Raw genomic sequence first — 16,659 nt, 5'->3', positions numbered from 1 at the left:
GAGAGCAGCACAGAGGGATGTCGAGAGCGTGACTATGACAGCTCTGTACATGATGTGCTTGACCTCAGCAAACCCTCGCCAACATTAACGCTTATTCGCGCGTGCCAACGCAAAGCAAAGGTGACAACGTGAAAACACTGGGAGGCGGCTAGCAGCCATCGCCGGGGCATTTCTAAACTACGATGATACCACCACCGACCGCGATCCATGAATGAACGGTGCAGCTGCTGAGTCGATTCTGATTGGACTCTGGTGTCTAGCTGCGACACTTTGTCATCGATAGTAACGAGGATCCTACCTGCTGACTTGGTCATAGAGGCACGTGGTGGCTTTTGTTGCACGAGCTTCATTTCTCACCCAGCTGCTGGTTAATGGGTGAGATCTGCACATCCACTCCACCCTGCAGGTCGCTCTCGCGATACCCATTTGCAGAACAGCAGCAGCTCTTTGACTACCTGATTCTTCGATATCTGCCTGAACTCCTACTCCACCGTGTTGTGGCATTAATGGAGCGTAGCAGGGTATCGATGATAAGTTATCTCCATGGATACTCCCCTTCATGCAGAAAGTTCAGTGCTAGATTTGTGCGTTTCATATTTTAGCAAGGTAATTAGCAGGGTCGATGTACGGTGGTGACCCTAATGCTAAACTCATTTTCATTAGTAAATGCTTCAGTGTAACGGTTTCCACTTCACTTGTGTTTCTTGCATTGACAGTTATGTGGTATAATATACCGATGTGTTGAGCTTCACCCTCTCAGTGCTTTGCCTCCGATCAGAAGAACCTTTCATCGTGTTGTTGATGAACCAACATGGACTGTAGCTTGAACCCTGCTGTCTTATGTAACGCCTCTGTGAGCCCCGTCTCTTCTTTTACATTCTCTCTGCCTCCAAATCGCTTTTGATTCGCTCAGCTCAGTGAGCGCACACTAACCTGGAGCAAGTTAGCGCCTAGCCGCTAAGCTCCAAAGGAGCCGCAGGCTTGTGTCGTCCATTGTTCGGCTCCTCTGCACACTGTCTGTACACTGTGTCCCCAAAGCTGAGCCAGACATGGAGGACAGACACTTACAGTGTGACTGCTGGGCATGTACCAGCTACGATAAGCTGCTCCATCACCCAGATTATGTTAGGATCTTTATAGAAAATGTGTTTCTGTGCTTGCTTTTCCACAGCAGAGTCTGGAGTGGTGGTCTGGAATAACGCGTGCCTTGCAAAGCTGCTGCACCACACAATCCCAGGGATTTACTCTAGTCTAGTTTTAGTCTCCAGACTTGCAAAATTCAGCCGGGAATGGCAACAGTTGATTGTAATCCTGTTTAATGTGGACGAACTTTCCGTTAAGACGGACTGCTGAAGGCCGACCCTGGTGTGGGTTTGTGAGGACGGTCCGTTGGTTATGCCTAAACCCTCTCGTGAAAATCGAGTCAGCTTATTTCAGAGTAAAAGTGAGAAAGCTCGATCGGCACGCTGTGAAAATGCATCGACGTAGGCGACAGACGGCTGGCGATGAGCCTCTTTGTGGCAGCGGGGATGGTTTCCCTCTGCATCAGCCTCGCTCGCCAATCTGCAGCTTTTTTTCTGCCACTCCCTTCGACACACAGCCGCTCTCTGCTGCAGGCGGGAGAAGCTCATTCATCAATAACCAGTGTGCTTCCTACACTATCTGTCAACACGTCTGTGATGTGATGTGTGTGTGTGTGTTCCCCATACTGCAGAGGGGATCGCTGCCCCTTCCAAGTCTGTCGGTGAAACAAGATGGCGTCGCAGCTCCACGTGGGTCCTCTCGTGCCGGCCAATGCTCGCTACCCACGGCATCTGAGAGCAGCAGAGGGCATTTTTTTGTTTTTTTCTAACTGTTGCACACCTGGGGCCGATTTTCTCGCCGCGTAGCTGGAATTGCTGAGGCTCTCCTCGGCTCTGCAGCTTGGCCAAAGATTTAGAATTTGGGGCACGTCCAGAGCTTTCATTGTTTCTCTCATTTCTGTTCGCCCGGTCTGGGCACCGACTGCCAAACTGTACGCTGTTTTGTCTGCCATCTGGGCGGCTTTGAAATGCGCTGGTGGGATGGACCGGTGCATTTTCAGCATCACTTGTCGTTTGTCTGGGTGTGTTGGTGCGCAAGCCTGTGTGAACGAGGCAAGTTTAGAGGAGCTTTACGCACAGCCGCATTACAGCAGCAGATTAACCAGACTACAGACTAACGAACCTCATTAATCTGAGAGTCGCCCACAGTATGTCAACAGTCACACACACACACACGCAGGCGCACGTCTGTGCATTAAAAAGCTCCTCCAATAAAGAGCCAGGTAGTGACGAGCGGCAGCAGAGCCCTGCTGCAGGTCACTTTGCATTTAAAGAAAGGCTGGAAATCCCCCGATGAGTCAACGTGTAACCCTCCTGTGCATCATCATCATCGTCGTGTGTTTTTGGTGGTTTTTGTACGTTTGAAGGAAAACATGCTGAAGCACACGAACCAGAAAGCTGTGCTCATCATTTCTTTTTGTTAACATATTTATTTCAATTGGTCGGGGAGATAATATCAGAAACATATTTGGTGGTGGGAGAGCGATGCATCAGCTGGATCTGGATGAGATCAAGTCTGTGACACAATTTGAGGCTTTTGCTTCTATGAATCAGTGCAGCCTCCTATTACAACATAACAGTGATTATGAGCTTTGTTTATAACGGTAAAATGACTTGTCCTGTATTTCAGTCTTTCCTCTGAAGCTGGAGTCGATAAAAGTCGTAAAAACTCTTCCTGTTGAGCGATAATGTGAAAATCTTTTCAGAATGTTATTAAAGCAAAAGCTTTTATTTTCTAAACACTAACAGGTATCAGTACAGAAGTATTTTATTGATTAAGATAAACTGAACAGTCATGCTGTAAACACTGAATTGTTTCATTCTTTCTTTTAAAGCAGAAAATCCTGCAGGATCTGCAGTGGATGTGGATCTGCAGGATCCACATGTGCGCGCCGACCTGGACGAGGCACCTTCGACTTTCTGTTCAAACTGAACAGGCGTCCTCTGACGTGTGTTCATGAAGAACGTTCAGAGCTGCGATCCTTCTTTGGCGCCGATTACCTTAAATGTGAAATAGAGGGTGCGATTTAAAGCTTAAAACTCTGTCCCAGTACTGGAGCTGTCTGAGATGAATAAACTTCTATCTAATTCCTGTCTCAGTGAACTGTCTTGGTATTGTAGCTTCATGCTGCTCTGTTCATCTGTGGTGGCTGTGATGCTTTTGTTTTAGCCTTCACAATGTGCTTCTAGTGGAAACGGAGCGAAGAGCAGAATTTGTATCGTGTGTGAAGTTCCTGTTAGATCATTTAACAAAGCCGGTGCTCGTTATAACCGACACGATACTGAAATATGCTGCATCTCAGATTTAAGCCAAGCTACCGAACAGCACTGCAGCTCGACATACTGTACAGAGCCTGTTACGACCTGCCCAGCAGTCTCGTGTGACTCAATTCACCATTTTTTCTCCAAACCCAGTTTTCCGACTGGTTAATGTGCTCCATTAATCCACACACACGTGTGTTTTTGGATATTTCCAGATGATCCAGTTGTGCTATTTTTAGACTATTTGTCACAAGTTGTTTTATATTATATTCTGATGTAAACTTCGATTCACCCTCCTGTGTTATCTCAGTTTGTGGAATTATTTGTTTAATTCAAACCGACTGTGGTGAATCTGGACGCCACGTTTGTTCATATAGATACTTCAATTTCTTCTGAATAAATATAGAAGTTTTTTCTCTTCCTTCTGATGTGTCCTACGTGTCTAAATAAAACCTCACTGCTGTCATTTCACGTGACTGTCAATTCTTTCAACTCTTACACTTATTAATAGAAGCTCTGTGTGAAGCGTGAGATTCGGCCGTCTAACGTGTTTTTATTTCATCTTTGGGAGTATTTTTATACTCTATTATTAAAGCTCCTACTGTTGTTTTTGTTTCTGTGAGTTACGGAGACGTGTTACAGGATCTCCTTAAAAACAATAAATTAAAAAAGACAGCTGACGAGGACGATGTCAGTCTTCTTTCAGCTCTGTCCATATGTCTTTAAATGAGACATTTTTATATTGTTGTGAAACATGAGTCTTTTTCTGACCGGACCTACATTAATGTTTGCATGATTTATTAAAAGTGTGCAGATATCAATAAGTGTTTCTTTGTTGCTTTTAGAGGAAAATCAGCACATTCTTGGTTTCAGTGTTGTGGTTGTGTTTTTCAGGCTGTGCTCGGGCTTCGTTGTGTAACAGCTTTTAAATGACTTTGTCTCTCTCTCTCTCTTGCAGCCTTTTAGACCAGGTCAGGACATGTCGGGGAACAGTTCATGAACACGAGATGCATATAACAACCAGCTGCCCACACGCTGTGTAGACATCTTTCTTTTATAGCTTATAGTTTGACCAGGACATGCGTGTGATCTCTGACAGTAGGAGCTGCTTTTTAATGCTTCACATGTCTCTGTAATGTAAACATGTAAATAAAGTCTTAATGAAATGTCCTTGTTTTCTGTTCTTTGACGAAATGTACCAACATTTTAACATTTATGGGAAATGAAGAATGCTAACACAGATGTGCTAGTGTTAGCTAATGTGTTTCTTATTCATATATGAAACTTATTCACTGTGTTGGGCGATTTCTAGTTTTCTGCTTCAAAGTATAATTGTTGACATGCAAACACTAGCATGCAGTGTTTTGTGAGCAGTGCAGTGTTTAAGATATCAGTGCTAATGTACCCCAGTATCTTTGGTCACATGTCAACATGGTTAACAGTCCAACACCACACGTGGTGAATTTTTATACACTTTGAAAAAATGTCTAGTCCGGTTTAAGCACAATGCAACACAGTACCTTTAAGTGGTACGGCTAAAACTGTGATATATGCAGTGTACTAGTACCTCCAACCTAACAGTAACAATATTCTCAAAAAGTATACTATTAAATTTGATACATAGGTCACAGGAGAATCCTCACGTTTCACCGGTCCATGCAGCACAGTTCATTCTACCTCATCCTGCCTCCTCATCCTTACTGATTCACCACATTTCCAAGAAGTACTTTGAACACCCCGAGAGTTCTGTCTGGACTTGTTACTTCCACATAGCTGTTGGTTTAATATTGGACGGTGATAACGAGACGGATTATGGACACATAAAGCTTCTTTTGCAGAAGGATTAGTGAGTGCGAAGATGGTATGAGAGTACACGGGGCCTGTACCTTCTCCAGAGTTCATCCTATGGTTGGTGAAATCAGATCATAGCTATAGCTTCACACACATACACATACAGGGAAGATGATGCTGCAAATAATAGTGTATTGTTTGGGAAAATCAAACAATATCAATTTAGAATAAAGGAACATTTTTTTGTGTTCATTGAAATAATCTTTGAATAAAGTGACGCACTAATGGATCGTTCAAAGTTGTCGTCTTCATTTTATTTTCACTTCTTAAAGAAACATCACATTTGTAACTACACATTTTTCTCAGTGAGCTGAATGCTAGAGTCAGCCAATAATAATGAATCATGTCAGTTTCTGCTCACAGTTATCAGGTAAGTTCATCAGGATTGACTTTAGTGGCTTTCTTTACATGCAGAGTCATTTAAAGAATGAGTATCTAACAAACACACACTATGTTAAACCTGCGGGCACATATTTGGATGTATTTCACTGTTTCCACACTTGGATGTCCCGAGCCTCTCACCTCCACGTGAGTCCATCTAACACTCGTCCTGTGATTTGCCATGAAATGCTTGAATTATAGAAAACAAACAGCAGAGTGGAAATTCGTTGTAAAACATGATTTTTAACAGGATATTTTGACGTTTGGTTTTAGAGTCGTGCTTATTTTCCAAAACTGTCACTTGAGACTCAATTTCTGCATTTTTTTAATGTAAAATGAGGAAAAATCAAATACAGATTACCATCTAATCAAATGTATTTCTTTTGGTATTGATTGTAATGTCTTAATGATTCAAAGATGATTAGGACTGTTGCACCAAAGAAGCTGATTAAATCTGTTTGTCAGCCGTGACCACTGGAACAAATATGAGGAGGCACAGCGAGCGTCCCCACGGCCCAAAGCCGAATACCTTATTTGACATGATATTTTCTGGTCACCCGGTTCGCTGTCTCTCGCTCTGCCTCCATCTCTCGCACGCTCTGCCTTTAAATCCACGCAGAGATTTGGCTCACACACACTGGAGCTCTCTGCAGCCGAAAGTAGGCCAAAAGGCATCTGAGGACAGGGCGAGGGAGAGACAGGGCGAGGGAGGGACCATTACATGAGGGAGGATATGAGTCTGTCGTTCGTGCACCTTTCAGTCCCGTTCATTTTTAGTTGCTTCTGATCAGATTATGTAATAAATTCAAAAATCTTTTTGTTATAAATACTCTACAGACGGTTATTACTTCACTTAAATCAATAGTTTTTACTTTAATTCCAACAGTTTGATAACAATTCATTGTGTGGCAGGAAAATTCCCAACAATATATCTGAATAAAAATAACTGAATAAAACACAATATCTAAAACATTCAAACCATACAAACTAGGATATGACAGCATTCAGTTTTTAATTATTGTGCAAATCACAACAGCTGCCTCGAGGTGCTTTATACTGTAATACAAAGACAATACAATATTAAAAGTAATAAAATGCATTCGATTACATTATTATTATTTCATTATATATTATTACTATATTATTCTATTCATTATATTTGTTTTTGTTGTTTGTTTTAATTGTAAAGTAACGTCCTTTTTGTATTAACTTCTGTTATTATAAAATTAAAACTCTTTTTATTTGTCATCAGACATTCTGCTGCTGGACAAAAGTCAAAAATCATCTACATACATATTTGTGCTTTTTCTTATTGTTCAAGCTCAGTAACGTTTATTACAGCATCAAGGCTTTATTCTTTATGTGTTTTAATTTCAGGGAACATCCGTTGAGTGCCGTCTGTTTGTTTCACACAGGCTCAAACAGGTCAAATGAACAGAGCAGCTTAAAATGCTCAGGTTTGATCATTTCACCGTTTTGTTTTTTTGATGTTCACAGTTTTCCTGCATTAACTCTGATTTATTACAGTAAAAATTTACAGGAGAAAAAAACATGAATTGTGTCTAATTATCAGGTGAAAAAGCTTTAAGCCTTTATTAAAATAGTCTTAATTTTTAAAGCTTCAGATTAACATTTTTATAAATATTAAATCATTTTCAACAAATTCAATATTCTTAAAAAGAAAGAAAGAAAAACTGCTGAATTGTGCAGCATCAAACTTTGTTGTATAAATTTGTCTTAATTGATTAAACTGTGCCAAGTGTTGCATTATCAAGTTATTCATAATTCTCAGGTTTTTGTTATGATCTAGTGATCATGTCCTCCTCTGAGAACTAATTTCTGTTTCACTTAATTACCTTTCCATATTTACCATTTCATATTCCTTCATACACAGAAATGTTAAATATAATTTTATTTTTTATATGGGAATTTATTTGAAAAAATATATTAGTGAAATAGTTTCCAAAGATATTAAATCAGTCATTAAGTCTTTTCTTTCCTTAAACCATCCACTGACTTTATTTCTTACTTTTGGAAATGATCAAATATTGGAGAACACATAAGCTTCTGAGTTCAGGCTGTAAAGGCCACAGCAGGGATGTTGAGGATCAACAGAAACTGTGAAAGAAAACCTTCAAAATTCTCAGCACGTGCTGAAATGTAAGTATATTAGAACATAAAATGATAGAAAGTCACAACAAATGTGTAACTGCAACAACTGTGGTAAGAAATGCTGAGCATGTATGATGCTGGAATTAAATTGAATGACCTCGAGTGCATTGAACCATCTGAAATGCTCAAACTTTATACTTATGTATTTAATAAAGCCAACGATGAAAAGAAATTCCACATATAGACATTCATGTAAAGAAAAATTCTATTTCAGTTTCCTCCCAATGACAATCACCTCCTGTAATAAATATGTGTGTGTGTGTGTGTGTGTGTGTGTGTGTGTGTAAATTTATACAGCAAACACAACAACAGTCAGCTCGAGGCGATTCATTAATTACAGATAAAATTATACATGAAATTAATACTAGAAGGAAATCAGTCAAGAACATCATGTGTCGGCTGACAGCCTGCCTGCTGGTTACTAGTTTACTAACCAGCATTACCAGTGCTCCCATCAACAAGGTTCTAGAAACATGTCGTAAAGATGCACACAGTCCTTTTTCTTGAGCTTTAATAATTTCTTTATTTTTGTCTTGTTTTTAAAAAATACTTTGAGCTCAACAAATCGAGTTTCCACAAACAGGGCCCACCACACATGGAGGAACATTTTTAGCTAATAATTTATTTGGAAGGTTTAAAAGTAAATATTTTCTAATCTTTTCAACTCCTCACCAACCATTTTACTCTGTATGTGAGCCACGTATTAGTGTTAGACTTTATGTACCTGAATATACGGCATAAACAGAAAAACCTTCACATTGTCCATATTTGTGCACCCAGACTCAGTAATCTAATTACTGTGTGCTGTAAACCTCTTCCTCTCTAGCCTGTCTCTACTTCAGTTATTTGCCCTTTTAACAGTAGATCCAGATCTAATACATATTTCATACGTAACAATTTTGTTACCTCTCAGAAATCAGACACTTTCTTTGTCACTGAGACTCAAAGCTGAACCGAGAGCTCTGCCTCCCGAAGCCCACGGTGGAGGAACAGCAGTGATTCATGAGGATTATCTAAACCCATTTGATCCTGGTTCTTTTAACTCCTATGATTTACTATCTTTAAAATTCAATAGGAATATCCAGTTTACTGTATTGTAATCTGTTGACCTCCCAAATCCTGCAATCATTTATTGAATGAATCTGTTATTGGTAATTTTGATCATTTACATATTGATCCCTCTAACTGCACTGACACAGAATTTGCAAAGGCATTTAATTTAGTGCAACATGTTTCCAGCCCTGCTTGATTTAATGTTTACTGAATCCAGTGTGCTCAGTTTTCTTCATACTTATCAACAGGGGCGATTCTAGGATCAGAGCTTTGGGGGTGCTGAGCACCCAGAGAGCTGCTCAACCAGGCAAGATCAACTTTACACATCACGATGAGACATCTTCCCTGTCTCTGTCAGTCCCTGCATCCTTAAATGTCTCCAGTTGTCCCGAGTTCTCTCTGTCTGTCTCCTTGGTGCATTTAAACCCCTGTTCCTCCCTGTCCTCATCATTTGTTATCTTCGTCTCCGCTATCAGTCACCATAATTTTACCATCTCTGTGCAAGTCTGCAAATTTCTTTATTGAATCATAAGATTCTTAAATTCATCAGGTCTCTCTGTGCCTGGGTCCTCGTCACAAAACATGACATCACTGTTTTGTACATTTTAACAATTTAATCCCACATTTGTGAAAGAAAAGCAAAACACTTTTTTGAAAAGTCTGTAACAAAACCATCAAATCTGATAAAGGTTATTTAAATGCTGCTAACGAAGAATGGATTGGAATAAAAAAATACATATGCTAACCTTCATTACTGGTTTATTAATAATGAATGATGCTCATAGTGAGTAAAAAGTAAACTGAGTGCATTTTTTGGACAGAGATTCACTTTTAATGTGTATGTATAATATAATACAGATACATAAAAAACACTCCAAAAACAGAAGAAATTATTACAAATAAATTATTAGAAAATATTAATAAAAAAACTATAAAAATGGAGACAACTTTGCCTGTGGTAGAATGTATACAATGCATGAAAAATCTTTACTGCAGATACTAATTTTGTGTTGTAAGATTTATGACTTTCATGCTTTGGTGCTTGGGAGAGCTTGACATTTTCTCAGGTGGTCCACACTGTAAAAAGTGTGAGAAACACTGATAAGTGTGTGTGTGCTTTTGGAAAACATTTAAAGCTGCTGTACAGAATCTTTGAAACAAGCTTAAAACATTTGTAGAAACAGAGCATCTGCTTCTCTTTACAGCTGCTCGCTCCACCAGGGCTGTTTGGCTCTTTCTGATAGTGAGCAAATGTGATGCACGTACTGCAGCAGTCATACAGACAACTGGACGGTCCAACGGTTGGCTGACCTGTTACTGGCTGAGGTTTCAGTAGAGTTGTGGTTGAACCACATAAAAATATATCATTAATTTTAATCTCCCGATCAATGATAATGTTATGTTGGGATGTTGTTAAAGAGGGTCAAAATGTTTCAGCCCAGTTTGTTTAGCAGATTCTGTTTAGCAGCTTTAATACAGGGAGGACACAACTTCCAGACTGTGAGTAAAATCAGGTTTTCCTCTTTGTCAGTTTAACAGTTTCTGCCTGTCACTGCTCCCTGTCTGTTTGCTTACCTGGTTCTTCCTGACCTCGTACTTTCTCCTCACGTTCCCTCTTTGGACTGACAATCATACACAAATAGATTCAATTAGATGAAAAATTACATTAATATGAAAAAAATACTATTAAGATCACTAATGAAAAAGTCCTCTCAGTGTACTTTCAACCAAAAGGCAAATAACCAAACCACATGAACATCTAATAAAAGATAAATATTGAAACACTGATCCAACATTATTCCTGATTCAGATCATTTGATTTTACACTTTTACCTGAATGTGGCTCCTTTTTTTGAAAAAACTTTCTTATATCCATTATGAACCTGGCTGTCTCTCTGTACACACACACACACACACACACACACACACACACACACACACACACACACACACACACACACACACACACACACACACACACACACACACAACAGTTATAAGGTTAATGGGCATTCAGTCAGTTAGTATCCATTTCAAACAGGACAGTGGTAACAACAGCAGCTACGGACAATTATAAGTTTTAGATTTTAAATAGGCTGCATACATTTCAATGGGAGCAACAGGACAATGAAATGTTGCTGATTTCACTACAGAGCAGGACGGATTGTAGGGCAGCAAACATCGTCAGAAAACACGCTTTCAACACTGCAGGTTACCTGGTGTAATGCTTTTCAGCTAAAAAGAAACATGGTCTGACTCCTACCAACTATATAAAGAGTAACTGAAGGTTAAATGCAGCTAATATGTCCTGTTTTAAGCCAGGCTCTTACACCTCCGCTCAGCGGCATCTCAGCCACCATCGCTCTGGCAGCAACAGCGCTAGAGCCAGAGCAGGGGAACAAACCATTTTGGGAGGGGGGGTATCTATACTTTTGTTGTTATGTACTGTGTACTTTTTATATTTTTAGTAGTGTGTCACACAAATAGCAAATATTGTCAAAAAAGTAAGAAATCTTTGATCCATTTTTGGGGGATCAAAGATCAGCACCCCCAAAAATGGGCTAAAATCGCCCCTGCTTATCAAACAGATATAACTCGCATTAATCGATGTATGTCCTCATATGCACCGCTCATATGTGGAGTGGGGCACTCAGTCCTTGGATGAATTCTGTTTATTTATGTTTCCACCTGATTTATGCTTCTAAAGAAGCTCCTCCCACTGCCATGCAGATGACACACTGTTATATTTTCTGTCAAGCCCAACAGCCTCAGCAGCCTCTCCTGCCTCAGTGAATGTTTCTCTGCCATTGTTGATTGGATGTTCTCTGATTTCCTCCATCTGGATTCTGGTAGAACTCAGGTTCTAGCACTAGGCCTGTACATCGGCCCCCTCGCCAATAACATCAAACCCTCTGCTAAAAACCTTGTTACCACTTTGAACCCAGTCTGACTCAATCATCTTGAACATTGAATACTCACTTAAATTTCTCCCGTCTTGATTATTGCATTAACTTCTCACGTGCGTCTCTCGTTCCTCCACAGATTGTCTCCAATTGGTTCAGACTGCAGCAGCAAGGCTGCTAACATGTTACAGCTTTCCTTGCATCCCTTCATTTACTCCCAGTGAAATTCAGAATTCATTATTATTATTGTTGACATATAAGATACTACATGGACAGGCTCCTGCTTATTTAGCGGAGCTTCTAACACCTTATCAATGCAGCTCTCCGATCAAAAAGCCGAGGCCTTAGGGCTGTCCCTCACTAATCTCACTTTGAGGGTATAGGTCCCAAACTGTGGAACAGCCTTCCTCAGTCAGTCAGGTTGTTACAAGTAACTCGTTACTGTAATCCGGTTACTTTTTTCAAGTAACAAGTAAAGTAAGGGATTACTATTGCAATTAGACTCCTGCTACTTTCCAGTAAGCACGCTGCGTTACTAAACTGTGATTTTGTTTGTGAGAGCGTCTCATGACAGTGACGTGCGAGCGTGCGGCGTCCGTGGCAGCAACAGACGTGTGCAGATCAACAATGGATAACATGGAGTGATGGAGAGAGTACGACCGTGCAGCGTTTACAGCGTGGAAGTAATCCCATTACTTTGAGTTTGATTCTGTAAAAAGTGACACAAACATTAGCGTCCGCTGCTCACTCTGTGTGGGAGGAAAACGTCTTTCTACAGCGAAAAGTTTAAACTTCAAATCTGAGCGAGCAGCGAGCACGCTGCCACGGCAACGTGACATTCACAGAGAAACAGATTTAAGAGCTGCTGAATGTTTGATTTGATTTATTTTTACTGTGTTTTACTTGCATCTACTTGAAAGAGTGCAAACACAAAACATGGTTTTATTTTATCTGCTGGAACAAGCAGACAGTAGGTTTCAATGTTAAACACGTTTCTTCCAGCCAGAGAAGGTTGCAAATAATTTAAGTTTTGTTTGATTTGCATAAAGTTAAAAGATTAAAACTCGTGAAAAAATTTAAACTTAGACTTTTTTCACTTGATTCAGTTTTATATGATGCAAATACAGAAAAAAAAGGTCTGTTGCTTTGTTACATATTCAGGTTGTGTATCTTTTTTTAAAAAAAAGTAACTAAGTAATAAAGTAACTAATTACTTTTGAAAATAAGTAATCAATAAAGTAATAGGATTAGTTTCTTGGAGAAGTAATCAGTAATTAGTAACTAATTACTATTTCAAGTAGGTCGACCAACACTGGTCACCATGGTTGGAAACCACGCGTGCATGTATTTGTGCGCTGGAGTGAACGTCGTCAGTGTGTCCTTATGTTTTAACATGTGCACGTTTCTCAATGTACAGCTTTTATTTGAACTGTGACGCACTTTGAAACTCTGTGTTTTGAAGGTCCTGTATAAATAAATTATTAATATTATTTATGTGATACACGTGAGCTGGTGATGGGTTACATATATATATATCTTCATTCACAGCTGAACTGACCTCTCCAGATGTGATACCTGAAAAGCTTCTTTCTCATTTACCATCAACATTCGCTTCGCTCTCTCTGTCTCTCCTTTTCTCCCCTCTAGCTTTCAAGTAGTTGCAGGGGCTCTTCTGGATGTTAAATACAGCTTTCATTCCAGCCAGTTCCCGCTATAATGAAACTGTAATGATGCCCATTCACTGCAACAGGCCCTGCCAGAACAAACCCATTGACCTCGAGGTAGCGACTGGCATGAAAGCCCTGTCCTGGCCGTTGTGAGCGGGGCTCCAGAGAGGGCCACCTGGAGCGCTCTCGGGAGCCGGTCAGAAGGGAGGAGTGAAGGGAGAGAGAGAGGAAAACAAGAGGGAGATATTTCCATCCCAACCCAAATACCTCCCACCTCCTCATAGCTTATTTCTTGTCCACTACCCCCTCCCTCTATCTGCGTCCAGCTCTTCTTTTCACTATTCTGAAATAGCAAAGCCCGTTTAGATGTGCATGTCTACATGTAAAGTGAACATTTCTTCTTTATGTGTTAGCAATTAAGTAAGAGCAGAACTCTCTATTTCACTTTGGAATAGCTGCTTCCTGTTCCATAATCATTTCCACCTTGGTCCCAGCAACAGTCGCAGCTATTGTGTACTGACAGCATCACTGTGCTGTACGCTTAACGTGCTGTACTGTGCAACTTCATGCTCTCGTACAGCTAATAAAGGCCAGCTAAGCTGCACTGCTCTTTCTACTCTAATTTTTTTACTTCAGGTATCAGAGTGAGAATGCTTTTGGCACAGAAACAGCAGCTAATGGTGCCTGAATCAAAGATGATCGCACCAACTTTCAGATAATTATTACATTAAGTTTACAGTAATTTAGTATCAATCAGATGGTTGGTTAATGAATTATCCTTACCTACCATGCTGTCCTGAAGCAGGGGTTATTAGGGAAGTCACAACTATCAGGCTATTCCCGATTCATTCCTCATACATTCTTTAACGTATGAGGGGTGGCTGTAGCTCAGGTGGCAGAGCAGGTCAGCCACTAATCAGAAGGTCGGTGGTTCGATTCCAGGCATGCCAAATTATCCTTGGGCAAGATACTAAGATACTGTTTGCCTACTGGTGGTGGTCAGAGGGCCCGGTAGCGCCAGTGTCCGGCAGCCTCGCCTGTGTCAGTGCGCCCCAGGGCAGCTACCATCACTAGTGTGTGAATGACTGAACGTAGTGTAAAGCGCTTGACTGCGACCTTCTTAGTGCATCTTTCTGGGTAAACTCTAATAAGGCTGATGTGCATGCGGAAAGTGTCCCTTTGAGTTATCTCTTTTACACACAAATGCAGCACTTGAAGGAGTCATTCCCACATCCTGGTCTTTAGGAACAGGAGATAAGACAAACACACAATGTTACATTTATGGAAGCAGAATTGACGTTTACATGGCAAATGCATGCTGTTTGTTTGAGATGCAGACTGCCATTAGCCTGATCTGCTGCTGCAGGTTTAAATGCTTTAATGTGACTTGGTGTATTTGCTGTGCTTCGCCTCGGCCCGTCTGACCTCACCGATCACTTTCAGCTCCCAAAGGTAAACACGAGTCCTGACCTCTGCCTCTCGTTCAGTCTTTTCCACCCTTGTTGAAGTCAAATAATTTCATAACAAATGACGTTTGAGGATAATAGCCTGCTGTTTCCATAGAAACCAGAAAGCAGATCTCTGTTACATAGCTCTCTCTCTCGTTTCTCACCCTTTCGCAGCTCATCTCGCTCCACGATTCTGTTTTCGCTCCTTCACCTTCCCCATTAATTTTTTGAAAACACTCTCTTCATCCCTCCTCCCCTCACCCCTTACCCCTCCACCCCAACGCTACTTCTCCTCAAAGCTTAATCTAAGCTCGCTGAGCTGCCAAGTGCTACAAATGCAGAAAGCAGGGTCATGTTGAGTTTATGCTTGTGTTTGTACATACGGCATCGTATCGAGGAGTGGGGATGAGTTGAAATATAAGTGATAATATGACAGTGTAGAATGGAAATATCCCTCCCCACCGCCACCACCAGCACACACACACACACACACACACACACACACACACACGAACACACACACACACACACACACACACACACACACACACACACACACGAACACACACACACACACACACACACACACACACACACACACACACACACACACACACACACACACACACACGAACACACACACACTGCCTCCAGCTGCGGGAGCTTTTGTCATGTGGACGCTCTTTCTGCCGCTTCCTCAATCCAGAATAGCCTGACGGGGTCCGTGTCACTTTTAAGTTTCAGGGGGAACTTTGAGTGTTCTTTCCAGCAGCACATAATGTATCATCAAAGCCAGGATTAAAAGTTTTTTTTCTCTCTTCTCGTCTTTTTTTAAATTTTTTTTTTCTATGGAGGAGCAGCTTTGGCTGCTGCTGGAAGATTTAAGCTTATTAGCTTAAAGAGCAGGGGAAGGGAGGTTTCAACTGATGTATGGCAGACTTCAAAGATGGTTTAATCTGTCAGTACACATGCCCCGTACAGGCTATTTATACTGGGGAGCCATGATTCTTCCAAATGACTTCCTCCATCTACCCCTCTGTAGCTCGGGGTTTTCTGTTTGTCAGTGTGTCTAGACAGCTGAGATGGCTCTTCCTGTGCTTTAACACCATTTCCCCCGGCTAACACAGACGATTTTTGATCTGCTGTGAGTGATGAAAGCGTTGCGTGTTTGATGTGTGCTGTTGTTTTGTAACATGTCTCGTGTGTCTTTTCAGCTTAATGCATAATTGGTGCTGATTTTTGGTGGTGCAAGTGAGAAGTTCAAACACACACACAGCTATATAATATTTAAAATTCAAGTACAGCTTACATAACAGCAGTGTGACACAAACTCTCAGTTTATTAAGGACTGCACTGCGTTCACTTCCTGATTACCTCAAAGAGCAGATGTTGATCAATAACTATCATTATGGAGCAGGAATGTCACCCCTGCTAACACACAACCTCAATTCATCTATGCAGGAGACCTTTAACGGCCACTTTTCATGACAGATTGGTGCAAAACTTATTCACAGAGTTGACCTCAGAGTTCATCTGCTTTTGGAAAGTGTGTCTGTCTGGTTTGACTTCAAATGTGATTTAATCTAAGAAATCTTTACTGGACTGTACACAACACACACTGCAAAACAAATTACACAAAGGACAGCAAATCTATCAATGAAGTGACAGGACAATACAAAATATATACAAAAACTCCCAAACATTTTCTATATATAGGGCAGAAATAATTATAGTTATAAAAAATAAATATATGTATATGGTAAATGGCCTGTATTTATATAGCACTTTTCTAGTCCCTAAGGACCCCAAAGCGCTTTACACAACCAGTCATTCACACACT

The 16,659-nt window shown here is 40.7% G+C and overlaps 1 long non-coding RNA gene across 5 annotated transcripts in view; it reads left to right on the top strand.

Annotated features, from left to right (window-relative positions):
• The window catches only part of LOC143422004 (uncharacterized), a 119,896-nt gene extending 114,471 nt beyond the window's left edge, over positions 1-5,425 (top strand). For 3 of the 5 annotated variants that reach the window (XR_013101584.1, XR_013101582.1, XR_013101585.1), the window contains one exon: positions 2,918-5,425. This is a non-coding gene — a long non-coding RNA (uncharacterized LOC143422004). The remainder of the gene's footprint in view (positions 1-2,917) is intronic. The other 2 variants (XR_013101583.1, XR_013101586.1) reach the window with 1 other exon arrangement.
• The last annotated feature ends 11,234 nt before the right edge of the window (positions 5,426-16,659 follow it).

Source organism: Maylandia zebra, linkage group LG14 (genome assembly GCF_041146795.1).
Source record: "Maylandia zebra isolate NMK-2024a linkage group LG14, Mzebra_GT3a, whole genome shotgun sequence".
Lineage (NCBI taxonomy): Eukaryota > Metazoa > Chordata > Actinopteri > Cichliformes > Cichlidae > Maylandia > Maylandia zebra.
Note: the sequence above shows the minus strand (reverse complement) of the source record. Positions and strands in the feature narration are given on the sequence as shown.